This window comes from Oncorhynchus clarkii, chromosome 20 (assembly GCF_045791955.1).
Source record: "Oncorhynchus clarkii lewisi isolate Uvic-CL-2024 chromosome 20, UVic_Ocla_1.0, whole genome shotgun sequence".
NCBI lineage: Eukaryota > Metazoa > Chordata > Actinopteri > Salmoniformes > Salmonidae > Oncorhynchus > Oncorhynchus clarkii.
In genome coordinates, this window is record NC_092166.1 from 86,040,838 (window position 1) to 86,059,501 (window position 18,664).

The following is an 18,664-nucleotide window of genomic DNA, read 5'->3' on the forward strand; positions in this document are numbered from 1 at the left end:
CCCGACCCTGCTTAGCTTCCGAGATCGGACTAGATCAGGCGTACTCAGGCCGGTGTGGCCGTAAGCGAAAGCCAATCTCAAAAAGTGGATGAAATTGCATATACTGTAGCCATAATTTGTAGCACAGATTGTTGGATGAAATACAAACTAACCTTGCTTACTTATTTCAAAGCGAGGGCACATATTTCAGCCTTGTGGGAAAAAACGGACAAAGAGTTGAAATTCCACAAGGCAGTGACAAAAAGCGTACAGCACCTGGTATTCCCAGGCGGTCTCCCATCCAAGTACTAACCAGGCCCGACCCTGCTTAGCTTCCGAGATCGGACGAGATCAGGCGTACTCAGGCCGGTGTGGCCGTAAGCAAAAGCCAATCTCAAAAAGTGGATGAAATTGCATATACTGTAGCCATAATTTGTAGCACAGATTGTTGGATGAAATACAAACTAACCTTGCTTACTTATTTCAAAGCGAGGGCACATATTTCAGCCTTGTGGGAAAAAACGGACAAAGAGTTGAAATTCCACAAGGCAGTGACAAAAAGCTTACAGCACCTGGTATTCCCAGGCGGTCTCCCATCCAAGTACTAACCAGGCCCGACCCTGCTTAGCTTCCGAGATCGGACGAGATCAGGCGTACTCAGGCCGGTGTGGCCGTAAGCGAGAAACTATCTCTTGGTGCACTATGTAAAGTCAAAGTGAGCCTGATTAACAGCTGTTGCATTTTCACCATTTAGATAAGCATCTTTGTGTCACTCAAAAAGTGGAAGAAATTGCATATACTGTAGCCATAATTTGTAGCACAGATTGTTGGATGAAATACAAACTAACCTTGCTTACTTATTTCAAAGCGAGGGCACATATTTCAGCCTTGTGGGAAAAAACGGACAAAGAGTTGAAATTCCACAAGGCAGTGACAAAAAGCTTACAGCACCTGGTATTCCCAGGCGGTCTCCCATCCAAGTACTAACCAGGCCCGACCCTGCTTAGCTTCCGAGATCGGACGAGATCAGGCGTACTCAGGCCTGTGTGGCCGTAAGCGAAAGCCAATCTCAAAAAGTGGATGAAATTGCATATACTGTAGCCATAATTTGTAGCACAGATTGTTGGATGAAATACAAACTAACCTTGCTTACTTATTTCAAAGCGAGGGCACATATTTCAGCCTTGTGGGAAAAAACGGACAAAGAGTTGAAATTCCACAAGGCAGTGACAAAAAGCGTACAGCACCTGGTATTCCCAGGCGGTCTCCCATCCAAGTACTAACCAGGCCCGACCCTGCTTAGCTTCCGAGATCGGACGAGATCAGGCGTACTCAGGCCGGTGTGGCCGTAAGCAAAAGCCAATCTCAAAAAGTGGATGAAATTGCATATACTGTAGCCATAATTTGTAGCACAGATTGTTGGATGAAATACAAACTAACCTTGCTTACTTATTTCAAAGCGAGGGCACATATTTCAGCCTTGTGGGAAAAAACGGACAAAGAGTTGAAATTCCACAAGGCAGTGACAAAAAGCTTACAGCACCTGGTATTCCCAGGCGGTCTCCCATCCAAGTACTAACCAGGCCCGACCCTGCTTAGCTTCCGAGATCGGACGAGATCAGGCGTACTCAGGCCGGTGTGGCCGTACGCGAGAAACTATCTCTTGGTGCACTATGTAAAGTCAAAGTGAGCCTGATTAACAGCTGTTGCATTTTCACCATTTAGATAAGCATCTTTGTGTCACTCAAAAAGTGGAAGAAATTGCATATACTGTAGCCATAATTTGTAGCACAGATTGTTGGATGAAATACAAACTAACCTTGCTTACTTATTTCAAAGCGAGGGCACATATTTCAGCCTTGTGGGAAAAAACGGACAAAGAGTTGAAATTCCACAAGGCAGTGACAAAAAGCTTACAGCACCTGGTATTCCCAGGCGGTCTCCCATCCAAGTACTAACCAGGCCCGACCCTGCTTAGCTTCCGAGATCGGACGAGATCAGGCGTACTCAGGCCTGTGTGGCCGTAAGCGAAAGCCAATCTCAAAAAGTGGATGAAATTGCATATACTGTAGCCATAATTTGTAGCACAGATTGTTGGATGAAATACAAACTAACCTTGCTTACTTATTTCAAAGCGAGGGCACATATTTCAGCCTTGTGGGAAAAAACGGACAAAGAGTTGAAATTCCACAAGGCAGTGACAAAAAGCTTACAGCACCTGGTATTCCCAGGCGGTCTCCCATCCAAGTACTAACCAGGCCCGACCCTGCTTAGCTTCCGAGATCGGACGAGATCAGGCGTACTCAGGCCGGTGTGGCCGTAAGTGAAAGCCAATCTCAAAAAGTGGATGAAATTGCATATACTGTAGCCATAATTTGTAGCACAGATTGTTGGATGAAATACAAACTAACCTTGCTTACTTATTTCAAAGCGAGGGCACATATTTCAGCCTTGTGGGAAAAAACGGACAAAGAGTTGAAATTCCACAAGGCAGTGACAAAAAGCTTACAGCACCTGGTATTCCCAGGCGGTCTCCCATCCAAGTACTAACCAGGCACGACCCTGCTTAGCTTCCGAGATCGGACGAGATCAGGCGTACTCAGGCCGGTGTGGCCGTACGCGAGAAACTATCTCTTGGTGCACTATGTAAAGTCAAAGTGAGCCTGATTAACAGCTGTTGCATTTTCACCATTTAGATAAGCATCTTTGTGTCACTCAAAAAGTGGAAGAAATTGCATATACTGTAGCCATAATTTGTAGCACAGATTGTTGGATGAAATACAAACTAACCTTGCTTACTTATTTCAAAGCGAGGGCACATATTTCAGCCTTGTGGGAAAAAACGGACAAAGAGTTGAAATTCCACAAGGCAGTGACAAAAAGCTTACAGCACCTGGTATTCCCAGGCGGTCTCCCATCCAAGTACTAACCAGGCCCGACCCTGCTTAGCTTCCGAGATCGGACGAGATCAGGCGTACTCAGGCCTGTGTGGCCGTAAGCGAAAGCCAATCTCAAAAAGTGGATGAAATTGCATATACTGTAGCCATAATTTGTAGCACAGATTGTTGGATGAAATACAAACTAACCTTGCTTACTTATTTCAAAGCGAGGGCACATATTTCAGCCTTGTGGGAAAAAACGGACAAAGAGTTGAAATTCCACAAGGCAGTGACAAAAAGCGTACAGCACCTGGTATTCCCAGGCGGTCTCCCATCCAAGTACTAACCAGGCCCGACCATGCTTAGCTTCCGAGATCGGACGAGATCAGGCGTACTCAGGCCGGTGTGGCCGTAAGCGAAAGCCAATCTCAAAAAGTGGATGAAATTGCATATACTGTAGCCATAATTTGTAGCACAGATTGTTGGATGAAATACAAACTAACCTTGCTTACTTATTTCAAAGCGAGGGCACATATTTCAGCCTTGTGGGAAAAAACGGACAAAGAGTTGAAATTCCACAAGGCAGTGACAAAAAGCTTACAGCACCTGGTATTCCCAGGCGGTCTCCCATCCAAGTACTAACCAGGCCCGACCCTGCTTAGCTTCCGAGATCGGACGAGATCAGGCGTACTCAGGCGGTGTGGCCGTAAGCGAAAGCCAATCTCAAAAAGTGGATGAAATTGCATATACTGTAGCCATAATTTGTAGCACAGATTGTTGGATGAAATACAAACTAACCTTGCTTACTTATTTCAAAGCGAGGGCACATATTTCAGCCTTGTGGGAAAAAACGGACAAAGAGTTGAAATTCCACAAGGCAGTGACAAAAAGCGTACAGCACCTGGTATTCCCAGGCGGTCTCCCATCCAAGTACTAACCAGGCCCGACCCTGCTTAGCTTCCGAGATCGGACGAGATCAGGCGTACTCAGGCCGGTGTGGCCGTAAGCGAAAGCCAATCTCAAAAAGTGGATGAAATTGCATATACTGTAGCCATAATTTGTAGCACAGATTGTTGGATGAAATACAAACTAACCTTGCTTACTTATTTCAAAGCGAGGGCACATATTTCAGCCTTGTGGGAAAAAACGGACAAAGAGTTGAAATTCCACAAGGCAGTGACAGAAAGCGTACAGCACCTGGTATTCCCAGGCGGTCTCCCATCCAAGTACTAACCAGGCCCGACCCTGCTTAGCTTCCGAGATCGGACGAGATCAGGCGTACTCAGGCCGGTGTGGCCGTAAGCAAAAGCCAATCTCAAAAAGTGGATGAAATTGCATATACTGTAGCCATAATTTGTAGCACAGATTGTTGGATGAAATACAAACTAACCTTGCTTACTTATTTCAAAGCGAGGGCACATATTTCAGCCTTGTGGGAAAAAACGGACAAAGAGTTGAAATTCCACAAGGCAGTGACAAAAAGCTTACAGCACCTGGTATTCCCAGGCGGTCTCCCATCCAAGTACTAACCAGGCCCGACCCTGCTTAGCTTCCGAGATCGGACGAGATCAGGCGTACTCAGGCCGGTGTGGCCGTACGCGAGAAACTATCTCTTGGTGCACTATGTAAAGTCAAAGTGAGCCTGATTAACAGCTGTTGCATTTTCACCATTTAGATAAGCATCTTTGTGTCACTCAAAAAGTGGAAGAAATTGCATATACTGTAGCCATAATTTGTAGCACAGATTGTTGGATGAAATACAAACTAACCTTGCTTACTTATTTCAAAGCGAGGGATTTGTTGGATGAAATACAAACTAACCTTGCTTACTTATTTCAAAGCGAGGGCACATATTTCAGCCTTGTGGGAAAAAACGGACAAAGAGTTGAAATTCCACAAGGCAGTGACAAAAAGCGTACAGCACCTGGTATTCCCAGGAGGTCTCCCATCCAAGTACTAACCAGGCCCGACCCTGCTTAGCTTCCGAGATCGGACGAGATCAGGCGTACTCAGGCCGGTGTGGCCGTAAGCAAAAGCCAATCTCAAAAAGTGGATGAAATTGCATATACTGTAGCCATAATTTGTAGCACAGATTGTTGGATGAAATACAAACTAACCTTGCTTACTTATTTCAAAGCGAGGGCACATATTTCAGCCTTGTGGGAAAAAACGGACAAAGAGTTGAAATTCCACAAGGCAGTGACAAAAAGCTTACAGCACCTGGTATTCCCAGGCGGTCTCCCATCCAAGTACTAACCAGGCCCGACCCTGCTTAGCTTCCGAGATCGGACGAGATCAGGCGTACTCAGGCCGGTGTGGCCGTACGCGAGAAACTATCTCTTGGTGCACTATGTAAAGTCAAAGTGAGCCTGATTAACAGCTGTTGCATTTTCACCATTTAGATAAGCATCTTTGTGTCACTCAAAAAGTGGAAGAAATTGCATATACTGTAGCCATAATTTGTAGCACAGATTGTTGGATGAAATACAAACTAACCTTGCTTACTTATTTCAAAGCGAGGGCACATATTTCAGCCTTGTGGGAAAAAACGGACAAAGAGTTGAAATTCCACAAGGCAGTGACAAAAAGCTTACAGCACCTGGTATTCCCAGGCGGTCTCCCATCCAAGTACTAACCAGGCCCGACCCTGCTTAGCTTCCGAGATCGGACGAGATCAGGCGTACTCAGGCCGGTGTGGCCGTAAGCGAAAGCCAATCTCAAAAAGTGGATGAAATTGCATATACTGTAGCCATAATTTGTAGCACAGATTGTTGGATGAAATACAAACTAACCTTGCTTACTTATTTCAAAGAGAGGGCACATATTTCAGCCTTGTGGGAAAAAACGGACAAAGAGTTGAAATTCCACAAGGCAGTGACAAAAAGCGTACAGCACCTGGTATTCCCAGGCGGTCTCCCATCCAAGTACTAACCAGGCCCGACCCTGCTTAGCTTCCGAGATCGGACGAGATCAGGCGTACTCAGGCCTGTGTGGCCGTAAGCAAAAGCCAATCTCAAAAAGTGGATGAAATTGCATATACTGTAGCCATAATTTGTAGCACAGATTGTTGGATGAAATACAAACTAACCTTGCTTACTTATTTCAAAGCGAGGGCACATATTTCAGCCTTGTGGGAAAAAACGGACAAAGAGTTGAAATTCCACAAGGCAGTGACAAAAAGCTACAGCACCTGGTATTCCCAGGCGGTCTCCCATCCAAGTACTAACCAGGCCCGACCCTGCTTAGCTTCCGAGATCGGACGAGATCAGGCGTACTTTTTTTTTTTTTTTTTTTTTTATTATAAAAATTCTTATTTTACATGATATACAAATTTTATCTACACAAACCATTTTAATCAACACAATACTTGACATTGGCAGGCAAACAATTCACCCCCTATCAAATCAAAAATAGAGAAATTCAAATACCAAAACTCAAATTATACTACCATTGCATACAATACTTTGCTAAACCACATTCCACAAGAATAGAGAGTGTTCAAAGCACCTCCTTATCAAGTAGAAACTAAGACATTCTCAAAACAATTCTTTCAAATTTGTACTGAAATCTCCAAAATGTTACACATCAAAACCCATACACCAATCCACCATCCTCCCCCACAGCAATAAATCCACAATCCTTCATAAACACCCTCTCAAAATCCTCCTGCTTAGACCTATACATCAATCCTACATCCTTCCTTACCAAGCCTTCAAACACCTTCCACACTGTCACCCTCTTTTCCTCAAACCTTGCCAAGTTCCTCCTTATATATACTGCATACCTTGCATGTGACAGCAAAAAATTCAATAATACAATATTCCCCCCCTTCACATGCTGACCCACTCCAAACAATACCAAACACCTCCAATCAACCCCACCCATTAACTCTTCTCCCCAGTACCTTTCTAACATGTCCCTCAACCTCACATGGAACCCAGCTACATCAACACATTCAAACATCATGTGCATCAGATTTTCATCTTTATCTGTGCATACATCACACACACGAGACACTGACCTGTCTACCTGATGTAACACCACCTTGGTAAAAACACGGTTGTGCCTCAACATAAAATCAAAATGGGTACATTCAATACTATTGAGCCTCACTACCATGTTTTCCCACAACCTCTCAACTTCCATCCCTGGAAAAACTTGCCTCCACACTTTCTCCGATGCAGGCGCCCTGACCTTCCTGGTAATAAGCGCCCAGTATACGGCCCTCACCTGGGTAGAGGATAAGGCTTGCATTTTCTCCCCACATTTCACCTGCAACACAGGCAAGGTCTCTAAGACTCCATTACTCAAATGATTGTCCAACAGCCTCACCCACTCCCCTGGAACACACTCCTTTATCCTATCATACATTCTCAACACCATCCCTTTCCTGACATCCTCATCTACCCCCCAGACAGTATCTACGATCGCCTGCTCAGGCAGGAACCCTGGCACCACCTCATACCTAAAGTCCCTCAGTCTTATCATACCCGCCTTCATTATTACCTTACTCTCCAGCATCTTTCCCTCTGATTTCAGCATTGGGTTCAGAAAAACTGGTATATTCAAAATCACCCCAATAGAGTCACACTCATAACTTACTTGCGGTAAGAACTCCGCCCAGGCCCTGAACACCTCCTGATAAAACTCAGGCACCTCTGCATACATGCTGGGCTTGAAACACATTAACAACCCATAATCTCCACAACCTCCACTCCTATGCAACCAATGCCTGAAAAACTCCTTCCACCCCTGACCCTCCTCCCCATACAAAAACCGTTGTACTCTCTTCACCCTCATGGCTTTTAACTTCACCTCCAGATCTATTAATCTCAAACCACCCCTATCATAATCTGCTATCATTACATCATGAGCAATCTTCACCCCCTTCCCACCCCACAGGAAATCAGACATTAAATTATTAATTCCCTTCAGAGCCCATACAGGCATGTCCATAACCCCTAAGGTATACACACATTTTGACATTAACAATGCATTCACCACAACCACTTTCCCCCTCAATTTTAATTTCCTTTGTTTCCAGTAATTCAGAGTCGTCTTTATTTTATTAATCACCCCTGTCCAAGTTAAGTCCCTCGCCTCCCGCTCATCTACCCCAATATTCACACCCAAAATTCTCACATGCCCCTTAACAGTCTTAAAAGGAATGTTACATGTAGACATAACAGTATCATCAGCACATAACATTTGAGACTTTTCTACATTCACCTTAGCCCCAGAAGCTCTCCCATACACATCAAAACACTTCATCAGACAATTCACACTCTCTCCATCCCGCAAAGTACAGGTGGTGTCATCAGCATAATGATGCAGTACACTGACGCCTCCCCCCGGGAGGTCCACTCCATGCACTCCTCCATTCCGCTTTACAAACGCCGCTAAAGGCTCTACTGAGACGCTGTATAGTAGTGCAGACAATGGACAACCCTGCCTAACAGACCTGCCCAGGGGAAAAGGATCAGTCAGCACACCATTACATTTCACGACACTGCACGCTGACCCATACAAAAGCTTCACCCATCCTTTAAGACGAGGCCCGAACCCAAATCTTTCCAAGGCCTCTAACAGGAACCGATGCTCCACCCGATCAAAGGCTTTATTCAGATCTAGACAGAGCACCGCCCCACCCACCTCCCCCATCTGCTTCACCACATCCCGGATAGTGCAGAGGGTGTCCACTACATCCCGCCCCGGAACTCCATAGGCCTGAGTAGGTGCTATGATGCTTCCCATCACCTTATTCAACCTATTAGCCATTATCTTCGCAAGCACCTTATTGTCGGAGTTCAAAAGGGTTATTGGTCTGTAGTTCTCTAATTTCAGTCTGCTCCCCTTCCCTTTGTATAACACAGTCAACACACCCATAGCTAAAGATTCAGGGACTACCCTCTTCTCCTCCATACACACATACACACGCAGCATTAGTGGGGCCAGTATGTCACTAAACTCACGGTAAAACTCTGCAGTAAGACCATCTGAACCCGGGCTCTTATTCAAGTTCAGGCCCAATATGGCAGCTTTAACCTCTGCCAATGTAAAATCAGCATCACACATCTCTACATCCTCAGTCGACACCCTAGCCTCTACTGCGTCTAGCACTCTTCTCATACACACTTCATCTACCCCACCCGACGTAAATAAGCCCTTATAAAAAGAATGCACTGTATTCAAAATTCCTTCCAGATCTGTCACCCTCTCCCCCCTCTCATTTATCAGCTCAGTTAGAAAACTCCTTTCCTGCTTCCTCCTTTCTAACCCCAGGAAAAAAGCAGTATTTCTCTCCCCCTCCACCACATACTGTGCTCTACTCCTCACCACTGCCCCCATGCACCTGTGCCTCTCTACGACCCTCAACTCCTCCCTCACCCTCAGGTACTCTGTCACATCATAGCCTGGGCAGTTTTCTACCTTTTCTAACTCCAATAACAGGCGAGATTTAAGAATCCCCTCCTCCCTCCTCCTTGTCACATTTGCCCGTCTTGCACTAGATATTGCCAGCCGCTTGAACTCCCCTTTTAATCCTTCCCACCACACACTCACATCCGACTCAAATAAAGGATCTGACACGGCGTCATTCACACACTCTTTCACTGCTGCCCTAAACACCTCATCCTTCAGCATACTGGCATTAAGACACCACAAACCACCCCCCCTCCCCTCCCCTGATGCACCCAGCCTGAAAAGCAGAGCATCATGGTCACTAAAAAATGTGTGTGAATACTTTACCCCCACAACCAAGTGCGCAACCTCTCTATGAGTGAGACACAAATCTATACGTGACTGCTTGAGCTCACCCCTCACCACTTGTCTTCGAGAGAACACCCGCTTATCTGGATTCCTCTCCCTCCATATATCCACCCAATCCTCATCCCTCATTAGCCTTAATAGCGCTCCCCGAGATGAGTCAGAGCTAAAATGTGCGCTACTTGAGGCATCTAGCCTATCCATCCATACATTAAAATCCCCAACAAGCAAACAGTTTTTCCCACATAATCCTCCCATAGACATAAACATAACCCTCCTCTCAATTTCATTATTAGGAGCATAGACATTGTACAACGAGTACTCCATATCTTGATAAGTGAAACCCACTCCCACCATTCGACCCACAGTGTCAGCACATAACAAATTTAAGTTAGACACAACGTCATGTTTTACCAAAATAGCTACCCCACATGCCCGCACAGTACCATTACTCACGTACATTAGTCCATTCCATCTCTGCCTTACATTATCCATATACGGCTCAGTCCAATGGGTCTCCTGAAGACATAATATATCCGCAGAGAAGGCTTCCAACACCAGCTCTAGCTTTTCTTTGCTACGAAGTCCATTGGTGTTAATAGATACAACTCTCACCATTATGACTATAAAGAGGGGATGAATCCAGTCCATCATGATTGATCTTTTTTCTTCTTTTTCTTCTTGGTTATCATGTTCCTTTTACTATCCCAACGCATTGATTTTATGTACTCCAAATCTTCCTCCGACAGCTCTTCTTCAGACTCTTTACGTTTGCGAGAGTCATCCCTTGCATTATCCACCTCCCTAGAGGAGCCCCCCTCTCCACGAGGATCGCCCTCCAACTCTACATCGTCTAGGCTTGAGCTTATCCCTCCATCCTTGGGTGCCTCCCTTCCTTCAGTACAAGGCTCCGTCTCCACTTCCTCCTCTGGCTGCCTCTGTTCTTCGTCCTCCTTCTCTCCCTGGGGTTGCTCACTCATGCCAATTTCCTCCCCAGCTTCCTCCACCTCGTTCTCCTCCACGACACTATTTGCGCTGAAATCCTGTGATGCCCAGTCCTGAGCACCTTCCCCATGGGGACAGGAGCACTGCGCTACACCCCTCCCGCATCCAACACAACCTCGCTCTCTCCTCCCATTGCACTCTCGTGCGTAATGCCCCTGCTCACCACACTTATGACATGCGAAATCAGGGCACTCTCGTAGCACGTGCCCTGGCTGGATACACAGCCTACAGACCTTGACCTGCCGATCGTGTATTACTCTGAAGTACTCAGCCCCTTCCAACGTTTCAAATTTGGCAGAATATGGCAACGAGCGCACAGTGTCTGTGAACCTAACTTTACAGAAGCGCGTCCCATCAGCAATGTCCGTCCCCGGCCAGTAGCGCCTTTTCACCGGCGATATAGCAGACACACCCCATGCTCTTAGCCGCTCTGTGATGTCCTCGTCTGTAATATATACTGGGAGGTTTAAGAAGGATACAACCATCTCATCCAGCGATAGATCCTTTGCCATGATTCGACAGCTCCGGATTTTAAATCCATCCATCAGTTTTTCTTTCCCTCTCGCACTTGACAGCGTCACTTCAAATCGCTTTTCATCTTTGACCCGACAGCCGCAGACCAGTCCACAAACTTCTTTAATCCCTCTCAATACCTCCATCATTGTAATCTTCTCTTCTCCCATAATTTCCACAGCCACTGTTAAATTCTTTTCATATTTTTGCGCCTGTCTTGCTGCAGCGCCATTATCCATGTTTCCTTTGTTCGTAGTCTTTTTTCCAGCGTTGGTCAAAGCCATTGTATCCATCCGAATAACGACAGGAGGAAAGTCCCCCAAACAGCAATATGCTGCCGGGGAACAACCCCAAACTATAAATCTAACTTAATCAATTTACAAAAAGAAATTGTACTTCAAAAAGCTCAAAACTCCAACACAAACTCTCTAGAGCAAACACTCAGTCTCAGCGCAATCACTCACACCTGCGTCAATCAACAGTTGCGTACTCAGGCCGGTGTGGCCGTAAGCGAGAAACTATCTCTTGGTGCACTATGTAAAGTCAAAGTGAGCCTGATTAACAGCTGTTGCATTTTCACCATTTAGATAAGCATCTTTGTGTCACTCAAAAAGTGGAAGAAATTGCATATACTGTAGCCATAATTTGTAGCACAGATTGTTGGATGAAATACAAACTAACCTTGCTTACTTATTTCAAAGCGAGGGCACATATTTCAGCCTTGTGGGAAAAAACGGACAAAGAGTTGAAATTCCACAAGGCAGTGACAAAAAGCTTACAGCACCTGGTATTCCCAGGCGGTCTCCCATCCAAGTACTAACCAGGCCCGACCCTGCTTAGCTTCCGAGATCGGACGAGATCAGGCGTACTCAGGCCTGTGTGGCCGTAAGCGAAAGCCAATCTCAAAAAGTGGATGAAATTGCATATACTGTAGCCATAATTTGTAGCACAGATTGTTGGATGAAATACAAACTAACCTTGCTTACTTATTTCAAAGCGAGGGCACATATTTCAGCCTTGTGGGAAAAAACGGACAAAGAGTTGAAATTCCACAAGGCAGTGACAAAAAGCGTACAGCACCTGGTATTCCCAGGCGGTCTCCCATCCAAGTACTAACCAGGCCCGACCATGCTTAGCTTCCGAGATCGGACGAGATCAGGCGTACTCAGGCCGGTGTGGCCGTAAGCGAAAGCCAATCTCAAAAAGTGGATGAAATTGCATATACTGTAGCCATAATTTGTAGCACAGATTGTTGGATGAAATACAAACTAACCTTGCTTACTTATTTCAAAGCGAGGGCACATATTTCAGCCTTGTGGGAAAAAACGGACAAAGAGTTGAAATTCCACAAGGCAGTGACAAAAAGCTTACAGCACCTGGTATTCCCAGGCGGTCTCCCATCCAAGTACTAACCAGGCCCGACCCTGCTTAGCTTCCGAGATCGGACGAGATCAGGCGTACTCAGGCCGGTGTGGCCGTAAGCGAAAGCCAATCTCAAAAAGTGGATGAAATTGCATATACTGTAGCCATAATTTGTAGCACAGATTGTTGGATGAAATACAAACTAACCTTGCTTACTTATTTCAAAGCGAGGGCACATATTTCAGCCTTGTGGGAAAAAACGGACAAAGAGTTGAAATTCCACAAGGCAGTGACAAAAAGCTTACAGCACCTGGTATTCCCAGGCGGTCTCCCATCCAAGTACTAACCAGGCCCGACCATGCTTAGCTTCCGAGATCGGACGAGATCAGGCGTACTCAGGGCGGTGTGGCCGTAAGCGAAAGCCAATCTCAAAAAGTGGATGAAATTGCATATACTGTAGCCATAATTTGTAGCACAGATTGTTGGATGAAATACAAACTAACCTTGCTTACTTATTTCAAAGCGAGGGCACATATTTCAGCCTTGTGGGAAAAAACGGACAAAGAGTTGAAATTCCACAAGGCAGTGACAAAAAGCGTACAGCACCTGGTATTCCCAGGCGGTCTCCCATCCAAGTACTAACCAGGCCCGACCCTGCTTAGCTTCCGAGATCGGACGAGATCAGGCGTACTCAGGCCGGTGTGGCCGTAAGCAAAAGCTAATCTCAAAAAGTGGATGAAATTGCATATACTGTAGCCATAATTTGTAGCACAGATTGTTGGATGAAATACAAACTAACCTTGCTTACTTATTTCAAAGCGAGGGCACATATTTCAGCCTTGTGGGAAAAAACGGACAAAGAGTTGAAATTCCACAAGATAGTGACAGAAAGCGTACAGCACCTGGTATTCCCAGGAGGTCTCCCATCCAAGTACTAACCAGGCCCGACCCTGCTTAGCTTCCGAGATCGGACGAGATCAGGCGTACTCAGGCCGGTGTGGCCGTAAGCAAAAGCCAATCTCAAAAAGTGGATGAAATTGCATATACTGTAGCCATAATTTGTAGCACAGATTGTTGGATGAAATACAAACTAACCTTGCTTACTTATTTCAAAGCGAGGGCACATATTTCAGCCTTGTGGGAAAAAACGGACAAAGAGTTGAAATTCCACAAGGCAGTGACAAAAAGCTTACAGCACCTGGTATTCCCAGGCGGTCTCCCATCCAAGTACTAACCAGGCCCGACCCTGCTTAGCTTCCGAGATCGGACGAGATCAGGCGTACTCAGGCCGGTGTGGCCGTAAGCGAGAAACTATCTCTTGGTGCACTATGTAAAGTCAAAGTGAGCCTGATTAACAGCTGTTGCATTTTCACCATTTAGATAAGCATCTTTGTGTCACTCAAAAAGTGGAAGAAATTGCATATACTGTAGCCATAATTTGTAGCACAGATTGTTGGATGAAATACAAACTAACCTTGCTTACTTATTTCAAAGCGAGGGCACATATTTCAGCCTTGTGGGAAAAAACGGACAAAGAGTTGAAATTCCACAAGGCAGTGACAAAAAGCTTACAGCACCTGGTATTCCCAGGCGGTCTCCCATCCAAGTACTAACCAGGCCCGACCCTGCTTAGCTTCCGAGATCGGACGAGATCAGGCGTACTCAGGCCTGTGTGGCCGTAAGCGAAAGCCAATCTCAAAAAGTGGATGAAATTGCATATACTGTAGCCATAATTTGTAGCACAGATTGTTGGATGAAATACAAACTAACCTTGCTTACTTATTTCAAAGCGAGGGCACATATTTCAGCCTTGTGGGAAAAAACGGACAAAGAGTTGAAATTCCACAAGGCAGTGACAAAAAGCGTACAGCACCTGGTATTCCCAGGCGGTCTCCCATCCAAGTACTAACCAGGCCCGACCATGCTTAGCTTCCGAGATCGGACGAGATCAGGCGTACTCAGGCCGGTGTGGCCGTAAGCGAAAGCCAATTTCAAAAAGTGGATGAAATTGCATATACTGTAGCCATAATTTGTAGCACAGATTGTTGGATGAAATACAAACTAACCTTGCTTACTTATTTCAAAGCGAGGGCACATATTTCAGCCTTGTGGGAAAAAACGGACAAAGAGTTGAAATTCCACAAGGCAGTGACAAAAAGCTTACAGCACCTGGTATTCCCAGGCGGTCTCCCATCCAAGTACTAACCAGGCCCGACCCTGCTTAGCTTCCGAGATCGGACGAGATCAGGCGTACTCAGGCCGGTGTGGCCGTAAGCGAAAGCCAATCTCAAAAAGTGGATGAAATTGCATATACTGTAGCCATAATTTGTAGCACAGATTGTTGGATGAAATACAAACTAACCTTGCTTACTTATTTCAAAGCGAGGGCACATATTTCAGCCTTGTGGGAAAAAACGGACAAAGAGTTGAAATTCCACAAGGCAGTGACAAAAAGCGTACAGCACCTGGTATTCCCAGGCGGTCTCCCATCCAAGTACTAACCAGGCCCGACCCTGCTTAGCTTCCGAGATCGGACGAGATCAGGCGTACTCAGGCCGGTGTGGCCGTAAGCAAAAGCCAATCTCAAAAAGTGGATGAAATTGCATATACTGTAGCCATAATTTGTAGCACAGATTGTTGGATGAAATACAAACTAACCTTGCTTACTTATTTCAAAGCGAGGGCACATATTTCAGCCTTGTGGGAAAAAACGGACAAAGAGTTGAAATTCCACAAGGCAGTGACAAAAAGCGTACAGCACCTGGTATTCCCAGGCGGTCTCCCATCCAAGTACTAACCAGGCCCGACCCTGCTTAGCTTCCGAGATCGGACGAGATCAGGCGTACTCAGGCCGGTGTGGCCGTAAGCAAAAGCCAATCTCAAAAAGTGGATGAAATTGCATATACTGTAGCCATAATTTGTAGCACAGATTGTTGGATGAAATACAAACTAACCTTGCTTACTTATTTCAAAGCGAGGGCACATATTTCAGCCTTGTGGGAAAAAACGGACAAAGAGTTGAAATTCCACAAGGCAGTGACAAAAAGCTTACAGCACCTGGTATTCCCAGGCGGTCTCCCATCCAAGTACTAACCAGGCCCGACCCTGCTTAGCTTCCGAGATCGGACGAGATCAGGCGTACTCAGGCCGGTGTGGCCGTACGCGAGAAACTATCTCTTGGTGCACTATGTAAAGTCAAAGTGAGCCTGATTAACAGCTGTTGCATTTTCACCATTTAGATAAGCATCTTTGTGTCACTCAAAAAGTGGAAGAAATTGCATATACTGTAGCCATAATTTGTAGCACAGATTGTTGGATGAAATACAAACTAACCTTGCTTACTTATTTCAAAGCGAGGGCACATATTTCAGCCTTGTGGGAAAAAACGGACAAAGAGTTGAAATTCCACAAGGCAGTGACAAAAAGCTTACAGCACCTGGTATTCCCAGGCGGTCTCCCATCCAAGTACTAACCAGGCCCGACCCTGCTTAGCTTCCGAGATCGGACGAGATCAGGCGTACTCAGGCCGGTGTGGCCGTAAGCGAAAGCCAATCTCAAAAAGTGGATGAAATTGCATATACTGTAGCCATAATTTGTAGCACAGATTGTTGGATGAAATACAAACTAACCTTGCTTACTTATTTCAAAGCGAGGGCACATATTTCAGCCTTGTGGGAAAAAACGGACAAAGAGTTGAAATTCCACAAGGCAGTGACAAAAAGCGTACAGCACCTGGTATTCCCAGGCGGTCTCCCATCCAAGTACTAACCAGGCCCGACCATGCTTAGCTTCCGAGATCGGACGAGATCAGGCGTACTCAGGCCGGTGTGGCCGTAAGCTAAAGCCATTTTCAAAAAGTGGATGAAATTGCATATACTGTAGCCATAATTTGTAGCACAGATTGTTGGATGAAATACAAACTAACCTTGCTTACTTATTTCAAAGCGAGGGCACATATTTCAGCCTTGTGGGAAAAAACGGACAAAGAGTTGAAATTCCACAAGGCAGTGACAAAAAGCTTACAGCACCTGGTATTCCCAGGCGGTCTCCCATCCAAGTACTAACCAGGCCCGACCCTGCTTAGCTTCCGAGATCGGACGAGATCAGGCGTACTCAGGCCGGTGTGGCCGTAAGCAAAAGCCAATCTCAAAAAGTGGATGAAATTGCATATACTGTAGCCATAATTTGTAGCACAGATTGTTGGATGAAATACAAACTAACCTTGCTTACTTATTTCAAAGCGAGGGCACATATTTCAGCCTTGTGGGAAAAAACGGACAAAGAGTTGAAATTCCACAAGGCAGTGACAAATAGCGTACAGCACCTGGTATTCCCAGGCGGTCTCCCATCCAAGTACTAACCAGACACAACCATGCTTAGCTTCCGAGATCGGACGAGATCAGGCGTACTCAGGGCGGTGTGGCCGTAAGCGAAAGCCAATCTCAAAAAGTGGATGAAATTGCATATACTGTAGCCATAATTTGTAGCACAGATTGTTGGATGAAATACAAACTAACCTTGCTTACTTATTTCAAAGCGAGGGCACATATTTCAGCCTTGTGGGAAAAAACGGACAAAGAGTTGAAATTCCACAAGGCAGTGACAAAAAGCGTACAGCACCTGGTATTCCCAGGCGGTCTCCCATCCAAGTACTAACCAGGCCCGACCCTGCTTAGCTTCCGAGATCGGACGAGATCAGGCGTACTCAGGCCGGTGTGGCCGTAAGCAAAAGCCAATCTCAAAAAGTGGATGAAATTGCATATACTGTAGCCATAATTTGTAGCACAGATTGTTGGATGAAATACAAACTAACCTTGCTTACTTATTTCAAAGCGAGGGCACATATTTCAGCCTTGTGGGAAAAAACGGACAAAGAGTTGAAATTCCACAAGACAGTGACAAAAAGCTTACAGCACCTGGTATTCCCAGGCGGTCTCCCATCCAAGTACTAACCAGTACCCGACCCTGCTTAGCTTCCGAGATCGGACGAGATCAGGCGTACTTTTTTTTTTTTTTTTTTATTATAAAAATTTTTTTCAATTACAATATTTTATAAAATGTACAATACACAAAAAAACAACTAACATAGGCAGGTGAACAATTCACCCCCTATCAAATCAAAGAACTCAAAAAACTAAAATACAACAAAAACTAATAAAAACATAACATTAAATTCTAATCTCACAAAACAGGCATGTTGAAATCAACTCACCGAACAACTATAAAAACCAAAAGGAAATTAACATACCAATACATTTCAAAAATGATAAGTAATTCTTCCTCCATCCACCCTTGAAATCAACCCACTCCCCTCCACAAAAGCTTCATCAAAACATTCCCTTCCATAACAATGAAACATATCTATATGCTTCTTAAACAATACTACAAAAATATCCCACACCCTTACCCTCTTCCCCTCAAAAAAAGCCAAATTCCTCCTACAAAAAATAGCATACCTCACAAAACTCAAAACAACATTTAACAAAACAACATTAACACCCTCACATTTACCAGCCATGCCAAATAACACCAATTCATTCCACACATATTTTTTCAAGATATCACCCTTCCAGTTTCTATGTATCATTCCCTTTACCTTACAAAATAAATATTTTAACTCCTCACATTCCACAAACAAATGTATTAAATTTTCTGGTAACTCACCACATAGATCACATTCTCTTTTTATTTCCCTATTGATTTGATGTAACACCACCTTTGTATATATACGATTATGCCTTATTTTAAAATCGTTACTTTCACATTCCATACTATTATATTTTACATTTAAAGTTTTCCATATCTTTTTTACATCCAAAGTTGGAAAAATTCCTTTCCAAACTTTCTCCGCAGCTGGCCTTTTCACATTTTTCTCTACCATTATTTTATAGAATTTTTTCACTGGGATACTAGATAACTGAGCCTTCTCCTTACTGTTACCAATAAATAAATTAGGAAAGACAAATAAATCTTCTCTAACAACTTCACTATTTATTAAATCTACCCATGTGCTTGGTATACTTTCTTTTATCTTCTCGTACATATTCTTCACTGTTCCCCTACCCACCTCTACATCCCATTCATGGATAGTGTCAAAAATAGCTTCTTCAGGAAAAAAACCTGGAATTACCTCATATGTGTAGTCTTTTATCTGTCTAAGA

At 44.8% G+C, this 18,664-nt stretch overlaps 34 non-coding genes and 3 pseudogenes across 34 annotated transcripts in view; all 37 read right to left on the reverse strand.

Annotated features, from left to right (window-relative positions):
• LOC139377692 (5S ribosomal RNA) overlaps nucleotides 1–66 on the reverse strand; it is a 119-nt gene extending 53 nt beyond the window's left edge. The window contains exon 1 of the ribosomal RNA XR_011628185.1: nucleotides 1–66. This exon is cut by the window's left edge and continues 53 nt beyond it. This is a non-coding gene — a ribosomal RNA (5S ribosomal RNA).
• A 177-nt stretch (nucleotides 67–243) lies between these two features.
• LOC139377670 (5S ribosomal RNA) lies at nucleotides 244–362 on the reverse strand. The gene has a single exon (XR_011628165.1). It is a non-coding gene; the product is annotated as a 5S ribosomal RNA (ribosomal RNA).
• Nucleotides 363–539: 177 nt separating this feature from the next.
• On the reverse strand, nucleotides 540–658 carry LOC139377643 (5S ribosomal RNA). The gene has a single exon (XR_011628140.1). It is a non-coding gene; the product is annotated as a 5S ribosomal RNA (ribosomal RNA).
• Nucleotides 659–918: 260 nt separating this feature from the next.
• On the reverse strand, nucleotides 919–1,037 carry LOC139377698 (5S ribosomal RNA). Its single transcript, XR_011628191.1, has one exon. It is a non-coding gene; the product is annotated as a 5S ribosomal RNA (ribosomal RNA).
• A 177-nt stretch (nucleotides 1,038–1,214) lies between these two features.
• On the reverse strand, nucleotides 1,215–1,333 carry LOC139377671 (5S ribosomal RNA). Its single transcript, XR_011628166.1, has one exon. It is a non-coding gene; the product is annotated as a 5S ribosomal RNA (ribosomal RNA).
• A 177-nt stretch (nucleotides 1,334–1,510) lies between these two features.
• Nucleotides 1,511–1,629, reverse strand: LOC139377681 (5S ribosomal RNA). Its single transcript, XR_011628175.1, has one exon. It is a non-coding gene; the product is annotated as a 5S ribosomal RNA (ribosomal RNA).
• Nucleotides 1,630–1,889: 260 nt separating this feature from the next.
• LOC139377700 (5S ribosomal RNA) lies at nucleotides 1,890–2,008 on the reverse strand. Its single transcript, XR_011628192.1, has one exon. It is a non-coding gene; the product is annotated as a 5S ribosomal RNA (ribosomal RNA).
• A 177-nt stretch (nucleotides 2,009–2,185) lies between these two features.
• Nucleotides 2,186–2,304, reverse strand: LOC139377663 (5S ribosomal RNA). The gene has a single exon (XR_011628159.1). It is a non-coding gene; the product is annotated as a 5S ribosomal RNA (ribosomal RNA).
• Nucleotides 2,305–2,481: 177 nt separating this feature from the next.
• LOC139377719 (5S ribosomal RNA) lies at nucleotides 2,482–2,600 on the reverse strand (annotated as a pseudogene).
• A 260-nt stretch (nucleotides 2,601–2,860) lies between these two features.
• On the reverse strand, nucleotides 2,861–2,979 carry LOC139377701 (5S ribosomal RNA). Its single transcript, XR_011628193.1, has one exon. It is a non-coding gene; the product is annotated as a 5S ribosomal RNA (ribosomal RNA).
• Nucleotides 2,980–3,156: 177 nt separating this feature from the next.
• Nucleotides 3,157–3,275, reverse strand: LOC139377710 (5S ribosomal RNA). The gene has a single exon (XR_011628202.1). It is a non-coding gene; the product is annotated as a 5S ribosomal RNA (ribosomal RNA).
• Nucleotides 3,276–3,452: 177 nt separating this feature from the next.
• On the reverse strand, nucleotides 3,453–3,570 carry LOC139377690 (5S ribosomal RNA). Its single transcript, XR_011628183.1, has one exon. It is a non-coding gene; the product is annotated as a 5S ribosomal RNA (ribosomal RNA).
• Nucleotides 3,571–3,747: 177 nt separating this feature from the next.
• LOC139377674 (5S ribosomal RNA) lies at nucleotides 3,748–3,866 on the reverse strand. Its single transcript, XR_011628168.1, has one exon. It is a non-coding gene; the product is annotated as a 5S ribosomal RNA (ribosomal RNA).
• A 177-nt stretch (nucleotides 3,867–4,043) lies between these two features.
• Nucleotides 4,044–4,162, reverse strand: LOC139377675 (5S ribosomal RNA). Its single transcript, XR_011628169.1, has one exon. It is a non-coding gene; the product is annotated as a 5S ribosomal RNA (ribosomal RNA).
• Nucleotides 4,163–4,339: 177 nt separating this feature from the next.
• LOC139377682 (5S ribosomal RNA) lies at nucleotides 4,340–4,458 on the reverse strand. The gene has a single exon (XR_011628176.1). It is a non-coding gene; the product is annotated as a 5S ribosomal RNA (ribosomal RNA).
• Nucleotides 4,459–4,770: 312 nt separating this feature from the next.
• On the reverse strand, nucleotides 4,771–4,889 carry LOC139377664 (5S ribosomal RNA). Its single transcript, XR_011628160.1, has one exon. It is a non-coding gene; the product is annotated as a 5S ribosomal RNA (ribosomal RNA).
• A 177-nt stretch (nucleotides 4,890–5,066) lies between these two features.
• On the reverse strand, nucleotides 5,067–5,185 carry LOC139377684 (5S ribosomal RNA). The gene has a single exon (XR_011628177.1). It is a non-coding gene; the product is annotated as a 5S ribosomal RNA (ribosomal RNA).
• A 260-nt stretch (nucleotides 5,186–5,445) lies between these two features.
• On the reverse strand, nucleotides 5,446–5,564 carry LOC139377644 (5S ribosomal RNA). Its single transcript, XR_011628141.1, has one exon. It is a non-coding gene; the product is annotated as a 5S ribosomal RNA (ribosomal RNA).
• Nucleotides 5,565–5,741: 177 nt separating this feature from the next.
• On the reverse strand, nucleotides 5,742–5,860 carry LOC139377721 (5S ribosomal RNA; annotated as a pseudogene).
• Nucleotides 5,861–11,913: 6,053 nt separating this feature from the next.
• LOC139377702 (5S ribosomal RNA) lies at nucleotides 11,914–12,032 on the reverse strand. The gene has a single exon (XR_011628194.1). It is a non-coding gene; the product is annotated as a 5S ribosomal RNA (ribosomal RNA).
• A 177-nt stretch (nucleotides 12,033–12,209) lies between these two features.
• Nucleotides 12,210–12,328, reverse strand: LOC139377711 (5S ribosomal RNA). Its single transcript, XR_011628203.1, has one exon. It is a non-coding gene; the product is annotated as a 5S ribosomal RNA (ribosomal RNA).
• Nucleotides 12,329–12,505: 177 nt separating this feature from the next.
• On the reverse strand, nucleotides 12,506–12,624 carry LOC139377645 (5S ribosomal RNA). The gene has a single exon (XR_011628142.1). It is a non-coding gene; the product is annotated as a 5S ribosomal RNA (ribosomal RNA).
• A 177-nt stretch (nucleotides 12,625–12,801) lies between these two features.
• Nucleotides 12,802–12,920, reverse strand: LOC139377499 (5S ribosomal RNA). The gene has a single exon (XR_011628006.1). It is a non-coding gene; the product is annotated as a 5S ribosomal RNA (ribosomal RNA).
• A 177-nt stretch (nucleotides 12,921–13,097) lies between these two features.
• LOC139377676 (5S ribosomal RNA) lies at nucleotides 13,098–13,216 on the reverse strand. Its single transcript, XR_011628170.1, has one exon. It is a non-coding gene; the product is annotated as a 5S ribosomal RNA (ribosomal RNA).
• Nucleotides 13,217–13,393: 177 nt separating this feature from the next.
• Nucleotides 13,394–13,512, reverse strand: LOC139377665 (5S ribosomal RNA). Its single transcript, XR_011628161.1, has one exon. It is a non-coding gene; the product is annotated as a 5S ribosomal RNA (ribosomal RNA).
• Nucleotides 13,513–13,689: 177 nt separating this feature from the next.
• Nucleotides 13,690–13,808, reverse strand: LOC139377646 (5S ribosomal RNA). The gene has a single exon (XR_011628143.1). It is a non-coding gene; the product is annotated as a 5S ribosomal RNA (ribosomal RNA).
• A 260-nt stretch (nucleotides 13,809–14,068) lies between these two features.
• Nucleotides 14,069–14,187, reverse strand: LOC139377703 (5S ribosomal RNA). The gene has a single exon (XR_011628195.1). It is a non-coding gene; the product is annotated as a 5S ribosomal RNA (ribosomal RNA).
• A 177-nt stretch (nucleotides 14,188–14,364) lies between these two features.
• LOC139377712 (5S ribosomal RNA) lies at nucleotides 14,365–14,483 on the reverse strand. Its single transcript, XR_011628204.1, has one exon. It is a non-coding gene; the product is annotated as a 5S ribosomal RNA (ribosomal RNA).
• A 177-nt stretch (nucleotides 14,484–14,660) lies between these two features.
• LOC139377647 (5S ribosomal RNA) lies at nucleotides 14,661–14,779 on the reverse strand. The gene has a single exon (XR_011628144.1). It is a non-coding gene; the product is annotated as a 5S ribosomal RNA (ribosomal RNA).
• A 177-nt stretch (nucleotides 14,780–14,956) lies between these two features.
• On the reverse strand, nucleotides 14,957–15,075 carry LOC139377677 (5S ribosomal RNA). Its single transcript, XR_011628171.1, has one exon. It is a non-coding gene; the product is annotated as a 5S ribosomal RNA (ribosomal RNA).
• A 177-nt stretch (nucleotides 15,076–15,252) lies between these two features.
• On the reverse strand, nucleotides 15,253–15,371 carry LOC139377678 (5S ribosomal RNA). Its single transcript, XR_011628172.1, has one exon. It is a non-coding gene; the product is annotated as a 5S ribosomal RNA (ribosomal RNA).
• Nucleotides 15,372–15,548: 177 nt separating this feature from the next.
• LOC139377686 (5S ribosomal RNA) lies at nucleotides 15,549–15,667 on the reverse strand. Its single transcript, XR_011628179.1, has one exon. It is a non-coding gene; the product is annotated as a 5S ribosomal RNA (ribosomal RNA).
• Nucleotides 15,668–15,927: 260 nt separating this feature from the next.
• LOC139377649 (5S ribosomal RNA) lies at nucleotides 15,928–16,046 on the reverse strand. Its single transcript, XR_011628146.1, has one exon. It is a non-coding gene; the product is annotated as a 5S ribosomal RNA (ribosomal RNA).
• A 177-nt stretch (nucleotides 16,047–16,223) lies between these two features.
• On the reverse strand, nucleotides 16,224–16,342 carry LOC139377713 (5S ribosomal RNA). The gene has a single exon (XR_011628205.1). It is a non-coding gene; the product is annotated as a 5S ribosomal RNA (ribosomal RNA).
• A 177-nt stretch (nucleotides 16,343–16,519) lies between these two features.
• Nucleotides 16,520–16,638, reverse strand: LOC139377651 (5S ribosomal RNA). The gene has a single exon (XR_011628147.1). It is a non-coding gene; the product is annotated as a 5S ribosomal RNA (ribosomal RNA).
• Nucleotides 16,639–16,815: 177 nt separating this feature from the next.
• On the reverse strand, nucleotides 16,816–16,934 carry LOC139377722 (5S ribosomal RNA; annotated as a pseudogene).
• Nucleotides 16,935–17,111: 177 nt separating this feature from the next.
• LOC139377679 (5S ribosomal RNA) lies at nucleotides 17,112–17,230 on the reverse strand. The gene has a single exon (XR_011628173.1). It is a non-coding gene; the product is annotated as a 5S ribosomal RNA (ribosomal RNA).
• Nucleotides 17,231–18,664: the final 1,434 nt, after the last annotated feature.